The 17,604-nt window shown below is 42.8% G+C and overlaps 1 protein-coding gene and 1 long non-coding RNA gene across 22 annotated transcripts in view; one reads left to right on the forward strand and one right to left on the reverse strand.

Moving 5' to 3' along the window:
- The window catches only part of lrrfip2 (leucine rich repeat (in FLII) interacting protein 2), a 122,232-nt gene that overhangs the window by 58,029 nt on the left and 46,599 nt on the right, over positions 1-17,604 (reverse strand). The gene's annotated exons all lie outside the window — the stretch shown is intronic.
- Positions 465-16,077, forward strand: LOC117523957. The gene is made up of 3 exons (XR_004564651.1): positions 465-746; positions 821-824; positions 16,068-16,077. It is a non-coding gene; the product is annotated as an uncharacterized LOC117523957 (long non-coding RNA).

The following is a 17,604-nucleotide window of genomic DNA, read 5'->3' on the forward strand; positions in this document are numbered from 1 at the left end:
TGCTACTATTATGTGAACAACCCCCTTTCTACTTTTTTTTTTACTAATAGCCCAATTTCATAGCCTTAAAGTGTGCATATCATGAATGCTTGGTCTTGCTGGATTTGTGAGAATCTACTGAATCTACTGGTACCTTGTTTCCCATGTAACAATAAGAAATATACTCAAAACCTGGATTCATCTTTTTAGTCACATAGCACTACTATTATTCTGAACACTACTGTACACGCTGGCTTTGCACTATCTTGCACTTCTTTCATCATCAGCTATTCTATGTAGTTGTATTGCTTTGTCTTTGGATTTTTTTATTCGGGAAAATTAAAGGTACATACATACAGTTTCCACTGCTTATCTACAGTCAGGTCGCTGGGAAAATGAAAGTGTTTTTTTTTTGTTTTTTTGTTTTTTTTTTAAACAAGGCAAATACAATTCAAGTAAAGTTTCATGTTTATTTTATTATGCACTGGCACATCTCAAAAAATTAGAGTATTGTGGAAGTTCTATATATTTTAACCCGGAATTTCACAGAATGCAAATGTTATACATTATACACTCATTGCACACAAACTAAAATGTTTCAATGTTTTTATTTTAAGTTTGATAAATAGACCTATAGTTCCACAGCTTTTCTTGCTAATCGTCTTGAGGCTGCGGTCATCCCTGTTAGTCTAGGACCTAGCTTAGACATGCAAGCACATCATTTAGGAGAGGATACTCAACTGTTCTAGACTAATATGACCCGAATGGTCAACTTGGGATATGTCCCAGATAGAGATTTTGCACATATCCCAAGTTGTTCATTGGAGCTGTATTAGTCTAGAACAGTTGAGCTATCCTCTCCTAAATGATGAGCATGCATGTCTCCGTTAAGTCCTCTGTTATGTTTCTTGTTAATGCTTTCTGACCATACTTTCCATTCTAGTCAACTTTCCAGGAATACACTGTGATACAGGACAATGCCAACATCCAGCTCTTTCAGTGGTCTTCCCCATGATTGTGGTTGTGTGTACTTATACTTTATACTGCATAAATAATACATATATATTTTTTTTTTTTGAGCTGTAGACTGGAATTATAAAAAAAAAAAAAATTTGAAATACATCGGTGTAAGAACAAATAAATGACGTGTCTTTGAATGTATTTAAGGCACCGAATGTGATGTGTAGACACTGAATTGTCAACACACCCACTGTTATTTTGTCTTACAAGCAAGAAGTGCCTGCAATGAAATACCTTTGGGCAGATGCTGCTGTACATTGAGTTAGTATCTAGTAGTTTAATGGGTCAGTTCAGGCATATACACCACTGGTGGAAAACCCATGACCAGCCTTGGTCTTAATGCTACTTTTGGTTGGCCTTGGATTTGGTCTTGTCCTCGAAGGACACATCAGCCTTGTGTCTTGTGGACTTTTTTGATTATTTGAAGCCCAATATTGGCCTTTTTTTTCTTGCGTGTTTCTCTTTGTCTACTTTTAGTTAGTTAAAAAAAATGTCCACTCCTACATATTTTGTTATGCAAGTTGCTATTTTGGGTTTAATGTAATCAAATAACTTTTTAAAAGATTTGACACGTCATTGCTTATTCTGTACAAACAGATCCTGCTAAAAGTTACTTGTTTCCAGCAGCCAAGTTTGGAACCATTTAACATAATTTGATCCACTGTGTTTTTGTTTTGTATTTTTTTTTTTTTGATGCAGTCAAATTGGATGTAGTTTGACAAATCTTTTTCTTGCTTGAATGGTTCTTAACATTTGTCTGTCCAATAAAGGTTTGCTTTCTTAGATATTGAAAGAAAAAATTGTCTGGTACTCGTAATATTTTAGTTTTCAAGTCTGTCTGTGGAATTCCAAAACAGATTTGGATAGTTTGTGCATGCAAACTGTCAAGAAAAGTTGAAATCCCTCTCTGCCATATCTACATAGAAAAAAACATTATGCGTTAATACCAGAAGGAAGCTTCAGTACTTTCCAGTTGAATAGAAAATGATTGGTACTTTCCACTTGTGTTAGAGAAAATTATGTTGCAATGATGTAATCTCATTCTTAATATGGTCATCAGTTGAACTGATTCCCTCCTCTTTTCCCTGCTTATCCGACATGTCTGGACATCTCCAACAGTCATACATTACACAGCATTACTTTCATACTTTCATCACGGTTAGCTATTTGGAGCCAATCTCAGGATTCAGCTTGACTGTCCCTTTTCAGTCGCTCCTATTTTTTTTTCTTTTCCTCCCACTTCTCCTTGGAGATTCCCGCTGGCTGGTGACTCTGCACATCCTCGCAGATCACCCGACAGCACTGCTTCCCTCACAGGGCTACTTTCCTTCTGACGCCCCGGCAGTCGTCGTCTTCTGCTTCACATCTGCTTTGCTCGGGTGGTTTCACATGGCCGGCAATGCTTCTTCTCTGCCAGGGTTCTTCTGTAGACCCAACGATCCTTTCGTCAGATCCCTCGTTCGGGCACTACGTGTTAGATCCCAAGTTACTCCTGTACAGGAGGTACTGGACCAGCTCTCCATCTAAAGGGTCCAATCCTCAATTTCCTGTGAGTATTACCCGATAGGGGGTTTAAGTTGAAGGCTGTTCAAGCTGGTGATGAGATTCGTCTAGCTACTCACTGCCTTCATCCGACGTCCATCCTGCTTACGCTGACCTTGCACGCTCACCGAATAGCCCTTGAGCCAGGATACAAAACCAGCCGCGCCCATTAACGGCAGCTCTCCTCTAAGCGATCTGGGCTCTTGGAAGTTGCTAGGATCACTTTTAGTGATCAGTACAGTAGATCCCAAGGATGTGCTACTTTCATGAAACTAGAAAAACCTTACAGAACACGTTGATGTGGGACACACTTTACCAGTTTAATCACCAAACCTTAAGAGGCATATGAATTCCATTGTCCACAGCCTATGTTTTAACTGCAGTTGAAACATTTATTGCAGAGTTAGCAAGTGCAGGCATACAGATTGTATTGATTCTCATGAAATCAATCTTTACACTGAACTAATAATGGTTCTACATGAATTAGTAATATTGATAAAAATGAAAACCTGATTGTAGAATGCGGATGTTAAATATTTCTGACCCAGACCTTGCCTAAGCAATAGAGGAAATCAGGTCAAATACAGAACCCAGATGAACAGGAAGAGTCAGGAAAAGAAGTAGGGGATTCTTGGCAAACACTGTCAGCCCTCCGGCTACCCCACAGCATCGGGCTGTATGGAGATGGATACGACACCTATGGACATCAGACAGTTTGGAAAAAGATTTTAAAAATGTTGGAAAAGAGCATTTCCACCTAAGGTCGGATGCGCCAAGGTCATTCTGGGACACGGGATGGCTAGAAGAAAGGAGGTATTGGGTAGGATAGTGCTGTTCATTGCAATTCCGACAATCATCCTGGAAGAAGGACATGCCTTCAGAAGAAGCCTGTGTGAAGGTAATAAAATTGTCGGGTATGAATGGCTGGGGCCGAATCGCATTTACAATAATGGAACATGCCGAAGAAAACTGGATGCACTGCAGCGAAGAAAGGAAGGAGCATGAGTGCACCTGGTATCAGAGAGCAGGGATGGCTATTAGAGTCATCACAAGAGTACTAGAAGAGGCAGGAGAAATAACTGAAGAAGGATTTGGAGTAGTGACAGGTTGGATAAGCAACCTGTTTGGTAAAATTTGGCCCTATTTATTGATGCATTGAGGGCTTATTATCACCGGAATGATAGGATTTGTTTTGGTGAAAGGGGACGTTCAAGCCGCCCTGCGCTCATGTAGGAGGAGAGATCAGCCACAAGCGGAAGAAAACAGGAAGCCCCTCCTCCACAAGGGGGGAGCAATGGGGGCTATAACGTCTGAGGTACTGGCACGCCCTGATCATTACAGCGTTAGTGTTGTGAAAGTGTAGGAACACGGACCCACAACAGGGGGCGTTAAAGAACGGGCAATGGATAAGCCAAACAGTAACAATTTAATGTTGTAAATTGTGCACAACGGAATACCGACAACAATCAGTTTGGGACTATAGTCAATTACACGTTGGGTGGTGTGGGCAGGCTTGAGGATAGGAGACGCCCGTCCAGAACCGAGCCGGATCCCACACGGCCCTCACCGCCAACGGATCTGAAGAACACCGGAGCCGCCAAGTCCTGGGTCCCCAGGTGGTCACCGTCTCCAGCTGTCAGACCTGGTACTGCTGGCAGAGAACAGAAACAACACAGGTGAGTGTGAGTACGCACACTCAGTAATCCCACAGTCTGTGTTCTTTTGGGAGGGAGCACCTCCACCTCCCGTCACACACTCGTGCAGCTCCTGTCTAACCACTTATCTGGTTGGGGTGTGAAGCGAAGCCGTCGCTGATCACACCAAACGCCAATCCCACAGATAAGGCAACACCACAGGAAAACGGCTGCAAAGAAGTTCAGATTATTACTCAATGTTGTAAGTCAGCAGAGAAATTACCTCCAAGGTAGCTGATTTCTCGCGAGGAGGTGGAGTTGCAGTCCGGCCTTTATGGTGATGGTGATGAGTTGACTGAGTGACAGCTGGTGCTGATGATGAGTGACAGCTGTCACTCCCAGTGGCTCCGGCGCCCTCTCGGGCTTGAAGCCCGCACTCCAAGCAGGGCACCATCTGGTGGTGGTGGGCCAGCAGTACCCCTCTTCAGCGGCCCACACAACAGTTAGAACCCTGAAGAGGAGGAAGCGTCTAACGATAGACAGAGAAAATACAAGTAAGAGAAGTAAAACAAGCCTGAACATGACCATCACCACCACCGAAGTAGCCACAACGGCCTTGTTCAGAATAAGTAACTTGGAATTTATTATAATTTTAACTCTATGGCTCCTCTAGTGCTGCGTTGGCCACTGGATCCTATGTCAGCCGCTGCGGATACTGGTCCCGCTCCATGGTTGTGTCAAGCTAGTGGTCGTCAACTACTATTTCAAAACACGCGACCTATGCCTACCCATGTTTGTAACTCACGTCCTAGGGTGATTCACAATAACCGCCATCGCTAATGTCGTATGCGAAGTCATGATGATCATGGGACTGTTGGGATATGCAGCGACCCTGACCAGTGCCTTACAACAGAAACCGCGGAGGCACGGGTTCTTCAGACTTGGCAGCATTACCCTTTGGTGCCTGAGTTGGGGTATACCTTTGGTGTTGTTCTGGATGACCTTAATTGACCAAGTAGTTATGGTAACATAGTTCATGATCTACGCTGCTTCCCCAGGGTGACCACTGCAACCAATCAATCAATCAACTTTTTTCTTGTATAGCGCCAAATCACAACAAACAGTTGCCCCAAGGCGCTCCACATTGCAAGGCAAGGCCATACAATAATTATGAAACACAGTCTACGTCTAAAGCAACATAACCAAGGGATGGTCCAGGGTCACCGATCCAGCCCTAACTATAAGCCTTAGCGAAAAGGAAAGTTTTAAGCCTAATCTTAAAAGTAGAGAGGGTATCTGTCTCCCTGATCTGAATTGGGAGCTGGTTCCACAGGAGAGGAGCCTGAAAGCTGAAGGCTCTGCCTCCCATTCTACTCTTACAAACCCTAGGAACTACAAGTAAGCCCGCAGTCTGAGAGCGAAGCGCTCTAATGGGGTAATATGGTACTATGAGGTCCTAAGATAAGATGGGACCTGATTATTCAAAACCTTATAAGTAAGAAGAAGAATTTTAAATTCTATTCTAGCATTACAGGAAGCCAATGAAGGGAGGCCAACACGGGTGAGATATGCTCTCTCCTGCTAGTCCCCGTCAGTACTCTAGCTGCAGCATTCTGAACCAACTGAAGGCTTTTTAGGGAACTTTTAGGACAACCTGATAATAATGAATTACAATAGTCCAGCCTAGAGGAAACAAATGCATGAATTAGTTTTTCAGCATCACTCTGAGACAAGACCTTTCTGATTTTAGAGATATTGCGTAAATGCAAAAAGGCAGTCCTACATATTTGTTTAATATGCGCTTTGAATGACATATCCTGATCAAAATAACTCCAAGATTTCTCACAGTATTACTAGAGATCAGGGAAATGCCATCCAGAGTAACGATCTGGTTAGACACCATGCTTCTAAGATTTGTGGGGCCAAGTACAATAACTTCAGTTTTTATCTGAGTTTAAAAGCAGGAAATTAGAGGTCATCCATGTCTTTATGTCTGTAAGACAATCCTGCAGTTTAGCTAATTGGTGCGTATCCTCTGGCTTCATGGATAGATAAAGCTGGGTATCATCTGCGTAACAATGAAAATTTAAGCAATACCGTCTAATAATACTGCCCCAAGGGAAGCATGTATAAGTGAATAAAATTGGTCCTAGCACAGAACCTTGTGGAACTCCATAATTACCTTTAGTCTGTGAAGAAGATTCCCCATTTACATGAACAAACTGTAATCTATTAGACAAATATGATTCAAACCACCGCAGCGCAATGCCTTTAATACCTATGACATGCTCTAATCTCTGTAATAAAATTTATGGTCAACAGTATCAAAAGCAGCACTGAGGTCCAACAGAACAAGCACAGAGATAAGTCCACTGTCCGAAGCCATAAGAAGATCATTTGTAACCTTCACTAATGCTGTTTCTGTACTATGATGAATTCTAAAACCTGACTGAAACTCTTCAAATAGACCATTCCTCTGCAGGTGATCAGTTAGCTGTTTTACAACTACCCTCTCAAGAATCTTTGAGAGAAAAGGAAGGTTGGAGATTGGCCTATAATTAGCTAAGATAGCTGGGTCAAGTGATGGCTTTTTAAGTAATGGTTTAATTACTGCCACCTTAAAGGCCTGTGGTACATAACCAACTAACAAAGATAGATTGATCATATTTAAGATTGAAGCATTAAATAATGGTTGGACTTCCTTGAGCAGCCTGGCAGGAATGGGGTATAATAAACATGTTGATGGGTTGGATGAAGTAACTAATGAAAATAACTCAGACAGAACAATCGGAAGAGAACGAGTCTAACCAAATACCGGCATCACTGAAAGCAGCCAAAGATAACGATACATCTTTGGGATGGTTATGAGTAATTTTTTCTCTAATAGTCAAAATTTTGTTAGCAAAGAAAGTCATGAAGTCATTACTAGTTAAAGTTAATGGAATACTCAGCTCAATAGAGCTCTGACTCTTTGTCAGCCTGGCTACAGTGCTGAAAAGAAACCTGGGGTTGTTCTTATTTTCTTCAATTAGTGATGAGTAGAAAGATGTTCCTAGCTTCACGAAGGGCTTTCTTATAGAGCAACAAACTCTTTTTCCAGGCTAAGTGAAGATCTTCTAATTAGTGAGACGCCATTTCCTCTCCAACTTACGGGTTATCTGCTTTAAGCTACGAGTTTGTGAGTTATACCACGGAGTCAGACACTTCTGATTTAAAGCTCTCTTTTCAGAGGAGCTACAGTATCCAAAGTTGTCTTCAATGAGGATGTAAAACTATTGACAAGATACTCTAACTCCCTTACAGAGTTTAGGTAGCTACTCTGCTCTGTGTTGGTATATGACATTAGAGAACATAAAGAAGGAATCATATCCTTAAACTAGTTACAGCGCTTTCTGAAAGACTTCTAGTGTAATGAAACTTATTCCCCACTGCAGGGTAGTCCATCAGGGTAATGTAAATGTTATTAAAAATGATCAGACAAAAGGGAGTTTTCAGGGAATACTGTTAAGTCTTCTATTTCCATACCATAAGTCAGAACAAGATCTAAAATATGATTAAAGTGGTGGGTGGACTCATTTACTTTTTGAGCAAAGCCGATAGAGTCTAATAATAGATTAAATGCAGTGTTGAGGCTGTCATTCTCAGCATCTGTGTGGATGTTAAAATCGCCCACTATAATTATCTTATCTGAGCTAAGCACTAAGTCAGACAAAAGGTCTGAAAATTCACAGAGAAACTCACAGTAACGACCAGGTGGACGATAGATAATAACAAATAAAACTGGTTTTTGGGACTTCCAATTTGGATGGACAAGACTAAGATACAAGCTTTCAAATGAATTAAAGCTCTGTCTAGGTTTTTGATTAATTAATAAGCTGGAATGGAAGATTGCTGCTAATCCTCCACCCCGGCCCGTGCTACGAGCATTCTGACAGTTAGTGTGACTCGGGGTGTTGACCTCATTTAAACTAACATATTCATCCTGCTGTAACCAAGTTTTCTGTTAGGCAGAATAAATCAATACGTTGATCAATTATTATATCATTTACCAACAGGGACTTAGAAGAAAGAGACCTAATGTTTAATAGACCACATTTAACTGTTTTAGTCTGTGGTGCAATTGAAGGTGCTATATTATTTTTTCTTTTTGAATTTTTATGCTTAAATAGATTTTTGCTAGTTATTGGTGGTCTGGGAGCAGGCACCGTCTCTACGGGGATGGGGTAATAGGGGGATGGCAGGGGAGAGAAGCTGCAGAGAGGTGTATAAGACCACAGCTCTGCCTCCTGGTCCCAACGCTAGACAGTCACAGTTTGGAGGATCCCAAAAAATTGGCCAGATTTCTAGAAATGAGAGCTGCTCCCTCTAAAGTGGGATGGATGCCATCTCTCCTAACAAGACCAGGTTTTCCCCAGAAGCTTTGCCAATTATCAATGAAGCCCACCTCATTTTTTGGACACCACTCAGACAGCCAGCAATTCAAGGAGAACATGCGGCTAAACATGTCACTCCCGGTCTGATTGGGGAGGGGCCCCAGAGAAAACAACAGAGTCCGACATTGTTTTTTGCAAAGTTACACACCGATTCAATGTTAATTTTAGTGACCTCCGATTGGCGTAACCGAGTGTCATTACTGCCGACGTGAATTACAATCTTACCAAATTTACGCTTAGCCTTAGCCAGCAATTTCAAATGTCCTTCGATGTCGCCTGCTCTGGCCCCCGGAAGACAATTGACAATGGTTGCTGGTGTCGCTAACTTCACATTTCTCAAAACAGAGTCGCCAATAACCAGAGTTTGATCCTCGGCGAGTGTATCGTCGAGTGGGGAAAAACGGTTAGAGATGTGAACGGGTTGACGGTGTACACGGGGCTTCTGTTTAGGGCTACGCTTCCTCCTCACAGTCACCCAGTCAGCCTGCCTTCCCGACTGCACGGGGTCTGCCAGGGGGGAACTAACGGCGGCTAAGCTACCTTGGTCCGCACCGACTACAGGGGCCTGGCTAGCTGTAGAATTTTCCACGGTGCGGAGCCGAGCCTCCAATTCGCCCAGCCTGGCCTCCAAAGCTACGAATAAGCTGCACTTATTACATGTACCGTTACTGCTAAAAGAGGCCGAGGAATAACTAAACATTTCACACCCAGAGCAGAAAGTACGGGAGAGACAGGAGAAGCCGCCATGCTAAAACGGCTAAGAGCTAGTAGCTACGCTAAGCTAGCGGATTCCCAAACAGGGAATCCGACACTAGACAGGCTGTGGAGCAGCACAGGTAACGCACGACAACAGTGCTAAATAAAATAAAAATCCACTATAAGGCTGTGGAGCAGCACAGGTAACGCACAACAACAGTGCTAAAAAATAAAAAAAAATAAAAATAAAAATCCACTGGACAGGCTGTGGAGCAGCACAGGCAACGCACGACAACAGTGCTAAAACAAAATAAAAATCCACTAGACAGGCTGTGGAGCAGCACAGGTAACGCATGACAACAGTGCTAAAATAAAATAAAATCCACTAGACAGGCTGTGGAGCAGCACAGGTAACGCACAACAACAGTGCTAAAAAATAAAATAAAATAAAATAAAAATCCACTGGACAGGCTGTGGAGCAGCACAGGTAACGCACAACAACATTGCTAAAAAATAAAATAAAATAAAAATAAAAATCCACTGGACAGGCTGTGGAGCAGCACAGGCAACGCACGGACAACAGTGCTAAAACAAATAAAAATCCACTAGACAGGCTGTGGAGCAGCACAGGTAACGCACGACAACAGTGCTAAAACAAAATAGAAATCCACTAGACAGGCTGTGGAAGCAGCACAGGTACGCACAAACAACAGTGCTAAAACAAAATAAAAATCCACTAGACAGGCTGTGGAGCAGCACAGGTACGCACGACAACAGTGCTAAAACAAAATAAAAATCCACTAGACAGGCTGTGGAGCAGCACAGGTAACGCACGACAACAGTGCTAAAACAACAATAAAAATCCACTAGACAGGCTGTGGAGCAGCACAGGTAACGCACGACAACAGTGCTAAAACAAAATAAAATCCACTAGACAGGCTGTGGAGCAGCACAGGTAACGCACGACAACAGTGCTAAAACAAAATAAAAATCCACTAGACAGGCTGTGGAGCAGCACAGGTAACGCACAACAACAGTGCTAAACAAATAAAAATCCACTGGACAGGCTGTGGAGCAGCACAGGTACGCACAACAACAGTGCTAAAAAATAAATAAAAATAAAAATCCACTGGACAGGCTGTGGAGCAGCACAGGCAACGCACGACAACAGTGCTAAAACAAAATAAAAATCCACTAGACAGGCTGTGGAGCAGCACAGGTAACGCACGACACAGCGCTAAATAAAAATCCACTGGACAGGCTGTGGAGCAGCACAGGTAACGCACGACAACAGCGCCCAAAAAATAAAATCAAAATCAAATCCACTGGACAGGCTGTGGAGCAGCACAGGTAACGCACGACAACAGTGCTAAAATAAAATAAAAATCCACTAGACAGGCTGTGGAGCAGCACAAGTAACGCACAACAACAGTGCTAAAAAAGAAAAAAAATAAAATAAAAATCCACTGGACAGGCTGTGGAGCAGCACAGGCAACGCACGACAACAGTGCTAAAACAAAATAAAAATCCACTAGACAGGCTGTGGAGCAGCACAGGTAACGCCTGACAACAGTGCTAAAATAAAATAAAAATCCACTAGACAGGCTTTGGAGCAGCACAGGTACGCACAACAACAGTGCTAAAAATAAAATAAAAATAAAATCCACTGGACAGGCTGTGGAGCAGCACAGGTAACGCACACAACAGTGCTAAAAAATAAAATAAAATAAAATAAAAATCCACTGGACAGGCTGTGGAGCAGCACAGGCAACGCACGACAACAGTGCTAAAACAAAATAAAAATCCACTAGACAGGCTGTGGAGCAGCACAGGTACGCACGACAACAGTGCTAAAACAAAATAGAAATCCCACTAGACAGGCTGTGGAGCAGCACAGGTAACGCACAACAACAGTGCTAAAACAAATAAAAATCCACTAGACAGGCTGTGGAGCAGCACAGGTAACGCACGACAACAGTGCTAAACAAATAAAAATCCACTAGACAGGCTGTGGAGCAGCACAGGTAACGCACGACAACAGTGCTAAAACAAAATAAAAATCCACTAGACAGGCTGTGGAGCAGCACAGTAACGCCGACAACAGTGCTAAAACAAAATAAAATCACTAGAACAGGCTGTGGAGCAGCACAGGTAAACGCACACAACAGTGCTAAAACAAAATAAAAATCCACTAGACAGGCTGTGGAGCAAGCACAGGTAACGCACAACAACAGTGCTAAAACACAAATAAAAATCCACTAGACAGGCTGTGGGCGCACAGGTTAACGCACACATACAGTGCTAAAACAAAATAAAAATCCACTGGACAGGCTGTGGAGCAGCACAGGTAACGCACAACAACAGCGCTAAAAAAAAAAATAAAATAAAATAAAAATCCACTGGACAGGCTGTGGAGCAGCCAGGTAACGCACGACCACAGCGCTAAAAAATAAAATAAAATAAAAAATAAAAATCCACTGGCCAGGCTGTGGAGCAGCACAGGTAACGCACAACAACAGTGCTAAAAATAAAATAAAATAAAAATAAAAATCCACTGGACAGGCTGTGGAGCAGCACAGGCAACGCACGACAACAGTGCTAAAACAAAATAAAAATCCACTAGACAGGCTGTGGAGCAGCACAGGTAACGCACGACAACAGCGCTAAATAAAAATCCACTGGACAGGCTGTGGAGCAGCACAGGTAACGCACGACAACAGCGCCCAAAAAAATAAAATCAAAATCAAAATCCACTGGACAGGCTGTGGAGCAGCACAGGTAACGCACGACAACAGTGCTAAAATAAAATAAAAATCCACTAGACAGGCTGTGGAGCAGCACAAGTAACGCACAACAACAGTGCTAAAAAATAAAAAAAAATAAAAATAAAAATCCACTGGACAGGCTGTGGAGCAGCACAGGCAACGCACGACAACAGTGCTAAAACAAAATAAAAAATCCACTAGACAGGCTGTGGAGCAGCACAGGTAACGCATGACAACAGTGCTAAAATAAAATAAAATCCACTAGACAGGCTGTGGAGCAGCACAGGTAACGCACAACAACAGTGCTAAAAAATAAAATAAAAATAAAAATCCACTGGACAGGCTGTGGAGCAGCACAGTAACGCACAACAACAGTGCTAAAAAATAAATAAAATAAAAATAAAAATCCACTGGACAGGCTGTGGAGCAGCACAGGCAACGCACGACAACAGTGCTAAAACAAATAAAAATCCACTAGACAGGCTGTGGAGCAGCACAGGTAACGCACGACAACAGTGCTAAAACAAAATAGAAATCCACTAGACAGGCTGTGGAGCAGCACAGGTAACGCACAACAACAGTGCTAAAACAAATAAAAATCCACTAGACAGGCTGTGGAGCAGCACAGGTAACGCACGACAACAGTGCTAAAACAAAATAAAAATCCACTAGACAGGCTGTGGAGCAGCACAGGTAACGCACGACAACAGTGCTAAAACAAAATAAAAATCCACTAGACAGGCTGTGGAGCAGCACAGGTAACGCACGAACAACAGTGCTAAAAAAATAAAATAAAATAAAAATCCACTAGACAGGCTGTGGAGCAGCACAGTCAACGCACGACAAACAGTGCTAAAACAAAATAAAATCCACTAGACAGGCTGTGGAGCAGCACAGGTAACGCACAACAACAGTGCTAAAACAAAATAAAAATCCACTAGACAGGCTGTGGAGCAGCACAGGTAACGCACAACAACAGTGCTAAAACAAAATAAAAATCCACTAGGACAAGGCTGTGGAGCAGCACAGGTAACGCACAACAACAGTGCTAAAAATAAAATAAAAATAAAAATCCACTGGACAGGCTGTGGAGCAGCACAGGTAACGCACGGAACAACATTGCTAATAAAATAAAATAAAATAAAATCCACTGGACAGGCTGTGGAGCAGCACAGGTACGCACAACAACAGTGCTAAAAATAAATAAAATAAAATAAATCCACTGGACAGGCTGTGGAGCAGCACAGTCAACGCACGACAACAGTGCTAAAACAAAATAAAAATCCACTAGACAGCTGTGGAGCAGCACAGGTAACGCACGACAACAGCGCTAAATAAAATCCACTGGACAGGCTGTGGAGCAGCACAGGTAACGCACGACAACAGCGCCCAAAAAAATAAAATAAAAATCAAAATCCCTGGACAGGCTGTGGAGCAGCACAGGTAACGCACGACAACAGTGCTAAAAAATAAATAAAAATCCACTGGACAGGCTGTGGAGCAGTACAGGTAACGCACGACAACAGTGCTAAAAAAAAATAAATAAATAAAATAAAATAAATAATAAATAAAAATCCACTGGACAGGCTGCGGAGCAGCACAGGTAACACACGACAACAGTGGTAAAAAATAAATAAAAATCCACTAGACAGGCTGTGGAGCCAGCACAGGTAACACAGACAACAGTGCCAAAAAAAAAATAAATCAAAATCCACTGGACAGGCTGTGGAGCAGCACAGGCAACGCACGACAACAGTGCTAAAACAAAATAAAAATCCACTAGACAGGCTGTGGAGCAGCACAGGTAACGCACGACAACAGTGCTAAAATAATAAAAATCCACTAGACAGGCTGTGGAGCAGCACAGGTAACGCACAACAACAGTGGACTAAAAAATAAAATAAAATAAAAATAAAATCCAATGGACAGGCTGTGGAGCAGCACAGGTAACGCACAACAACAGAGCTAAAAAATAAAATAAAAATAAAAATCCACTGGACAGGCTGTGGAGCAGCACAGGCAACGCACGACACAGTGCTAAACAAAATAAAAATCCACTAGACAGGCTGTGGAGCAGCACAGGTAACGCACGACAACAGCGCTAAATAAAAATCCAATGGACAGGCTGTGGAGCAGCACAGGTAACGCACGACAACAGTGCTAAAAATAAATAATAAATAAATAAATAAAAAAAAATAAAATAAAATAAAATAATAAATAAAAATCCACTGGACAGGCTGCGGGCAGCACAGGTAACACACGACAACAGTGGTAAAAATAAATAAAAATCCACTGTAAGGCTGCGGAGCAGCACAGGTAACACACGACAACAGTGGTAAAAAATAAATAAAATCCACTGTACAGGCTGCGGAGCAGCACAGGTAACACACGACAACAGTGGTAAAAATAAAATAAAAATCCACTGTACAGGCTGCGGAGCAGCACAGGTAACACACGACAACAGTGGTAAAAATAAAATAAAAATCCACTGTACAGGCTGCGGAGCAGCACAGGTAACACACGACAACAGTGCCAAAAAACAAACAAAAATCCACTGAACAGGCTGTGGAGCAGCACAGGTAACGCACGACAACAGTGGTAAAAATAAAATAAAAATCCACTGGACAGGCTGTGGAACAGCACAGGTAACGCACGACAACAGTGCTAAAAATAAAATAAAAATCACTGGACAGGCTGTGGAGCAGCACAGGTAACACACGACAACAGTGGTAAAAATAAAATAAAAATCCACTGGACAGGCTGTGGAGCAGCACAGGCAACGCCACGACAACAGTGCTAAAAATAAAATAAAAATCCACTGGACAGGCCTGTGGAGCAGCACAGGTAACGCACGACAACAGTGCTAAAATAAAATAAAAATCCCTGGACAGGCTGTGGAGCAGCACAGGCAACGCAGACCAACAGTGCTAAAATAAAATAAAAAATCCACTGAACAGGCTGTGGAGCAGCACAGGTAACGCACGACAACAGCGCCAAAAAACAAACAAAATCCACTGAACAGGCTGTGGAGCAGCACAGGTAACACACGACAACAGTGCCAAAAAACAAAACAAAATCCACTGAACAGGCTGTGGAGCAGCACAGGTAACACACGACAACAGTGGTAAAAAATAAATAAAAAATCCACTGGACAGGCTGTGGGGCAGCACAGGCAACGCACGACAACAGTGCTAAAAACTAAAATAAAAATCCACTGGACAGGCTGTGAGCAGCACAGGTAACGCACGACAACAGTGCTAAAATAAAATAAAAAATCCCTAGGCAGGCTGTGGAGCAGCACGACAACAGTGCTAAAAAATAAAAATAAAAACGAAAGCGTTAGCAAGCTAGTTAGCTTGCCAACGCTGATGAAGGTTAGCTGATAAAAGAGCTCCGTCGCGATGCTTCGACCGTTAGAGGTCTTCTTTAGGCGTTGGAGCACGGTGAAAAAGTAAAAAAAAAGTAAAAAAGTCTTGAAAAAGACTGTTAATTCAAAGAACTCAAACAGCTCAGTTCAAACAGCTAACAGATACAGCAGAACACCGCTGTGCTCCGGAACCAGAAAAAAGTCCACCCTCCAGTCGTCCAACCAGGTACAGGCCATAAACAGAGCAGGTACAGCAGCAATGCGCGAGCAATGCTGCCAATTCATTTGCAATCACCCTGGCTGGTGTTGCTGGTTCAAGGCATGCCACGAACCCGAAAAAAAGGAGCCCTGAAAAGATAGGGGCCTTGCTTGAAGTGGGTGGTGTCTCTGGCGGCCAAGGGCTGGTAACGACCTCCGACGAGCTGCAGGGCTGACGGCGGCCTCCCTCAAGCCTGCGATCCCAGCTGGGCCTCCGGCGGGCTGATGGCAGCGCCCCTCTAGGGATTAAAAAAAGCTTATCAACCTACATCCCTGGTTCTCAAGACTAGGCACCTAAGTGGCTGTACTCTTCTCTCTTTTTTTTTTTTCTTTTTTTTTAGATATTTAGATATGCCTTAGTATACACTAGTAGAGTTTTACCATAGAAATGGAATGTATAATAGAAGATATACCTTACTGAATTTTCATGGAGGTAGTTATGACCAAGGAGGACATTGTCATTCCAGCGATACCAATGAATGTCAATGATGTGGTGGCAGCTGCAGTGCATACTCACATATGCAGTGCATACTCACATATTCATTTTTATCAATATTACTAATTCATGTAGAACCATTATTAGTTCACTGTAAAGATTGATTTCATGAGAATCAGTACAATCTGTATGCCTGCACTTGCTAACTCTGCAATAAATATTTCAACTACAGTAAAGCATAGGTTGTGGACATTGGAATTTATATGCCTCTTAAGGATGTGATTAAACTGGTAAAGTGTGTTCCACATCATCAGGTTCTGTAAGGTTTTTTCTAGTTTCATGAAAGTAACACATCCTTGGGATCGACTGTACGATCACTAAAACTGATTCTAACAACCTCCAAAAGCCCAGATCGCTTAGAGGAGAGCTGCTGTTAATGGGCGCGGCTGGTTTTGTATCCTGGCTCAAGACTATTCGGTCAGGGTGCGAGGTCAGCATAGCGAGATGGACGTCCGGATGAAGGCAGTGAGTAGCCAAATGAATCTCCCTCGTTACCAGCTTGAACAGCCTTCAATTTAAACCCCCTGTCGGGTAATACTCGCAGGGAATTTAGATGGCGAGCTGGTCCAGTACCTCCTGTACAGAATCAGAATCAGAATCGCCTTTATTGTCATTGTAATTTGCATTACAACGAGATTGAGTGCAACTCCAAAAAGCGCTTTCCATGGTGCGAGTAATTTTTAGCCAAATAAAAGATAGTGAAATTTAACAGTAAATTATTCAGAGTATATGTACAACTATAAACATAAGATAAAATAAAATAAAATGAAATGTGGACCAAGTAAAATGTAAAACAAGAATTATATACAACTGTGGAATCATATTGCACGGGAATATTGCTCATGGTTTACAGATATTGCACAAGAAACTTGAAAGGTGCGGATTAGAGCGATTTGTTTTTGTTCAAAGCATTGATTGCTCTGGGGAGAAAGCTGTCCCTGAGTCTGTTTGTCCTAGTTTTGATTGACTTATACCATCAGCTGGTGTGTAGTAGGTCAAACAGGTGGTTGCTGGGGTGGGATGTGTCTTTGCAGATGCTGGCAGCTCTGTTGAGGTAGTGAGAGCTGGCAATGTCTTCCAGGCTGGGCAGAGAGCAACCAGTGATCCCCGGGGCCATTTTGATCACCCTCTGCAGCGCTCCTGTCTGCTGCTGAGCACCCCCCGTACCACACTGTGATGCAGTACATCAGGGTGCTCTCGATGGTGGCTCTGTAGAACACCAGCAGCTTCTCCTCCAAATTGTTTCTCCTGAGCACCCTCAGGAAGTGGAGTCGCTGCTGGGCTTTCTTCACCACCACTGTGGTGTTGGCAGTCCAGGAGAGGCTGTCAGAGAGCTGCACTCCTAGGAACCTGATGGAGCTGACCCTTTCCACACAGTCCCCTTGGATGTAGAGTGGGCCTGGGTCAGCTCTGT

Source organism: Thalassophryne amazonica, chromosome 13 (genome assembly GCF_902500255.1).
Source record: "Thalassophryne amazonica chromosome 13, fThaAma1.1, whole genome shotgun sequence".
In the NCBI taxonomy this organism is placed as follows: domain Eukaryota; kingdom Metazoa; phylum Chordata; class Actinopteri; order Batrachoidiformes; family Batrachoididae; genus Thalassophryne; species Thalassophryne amazonica.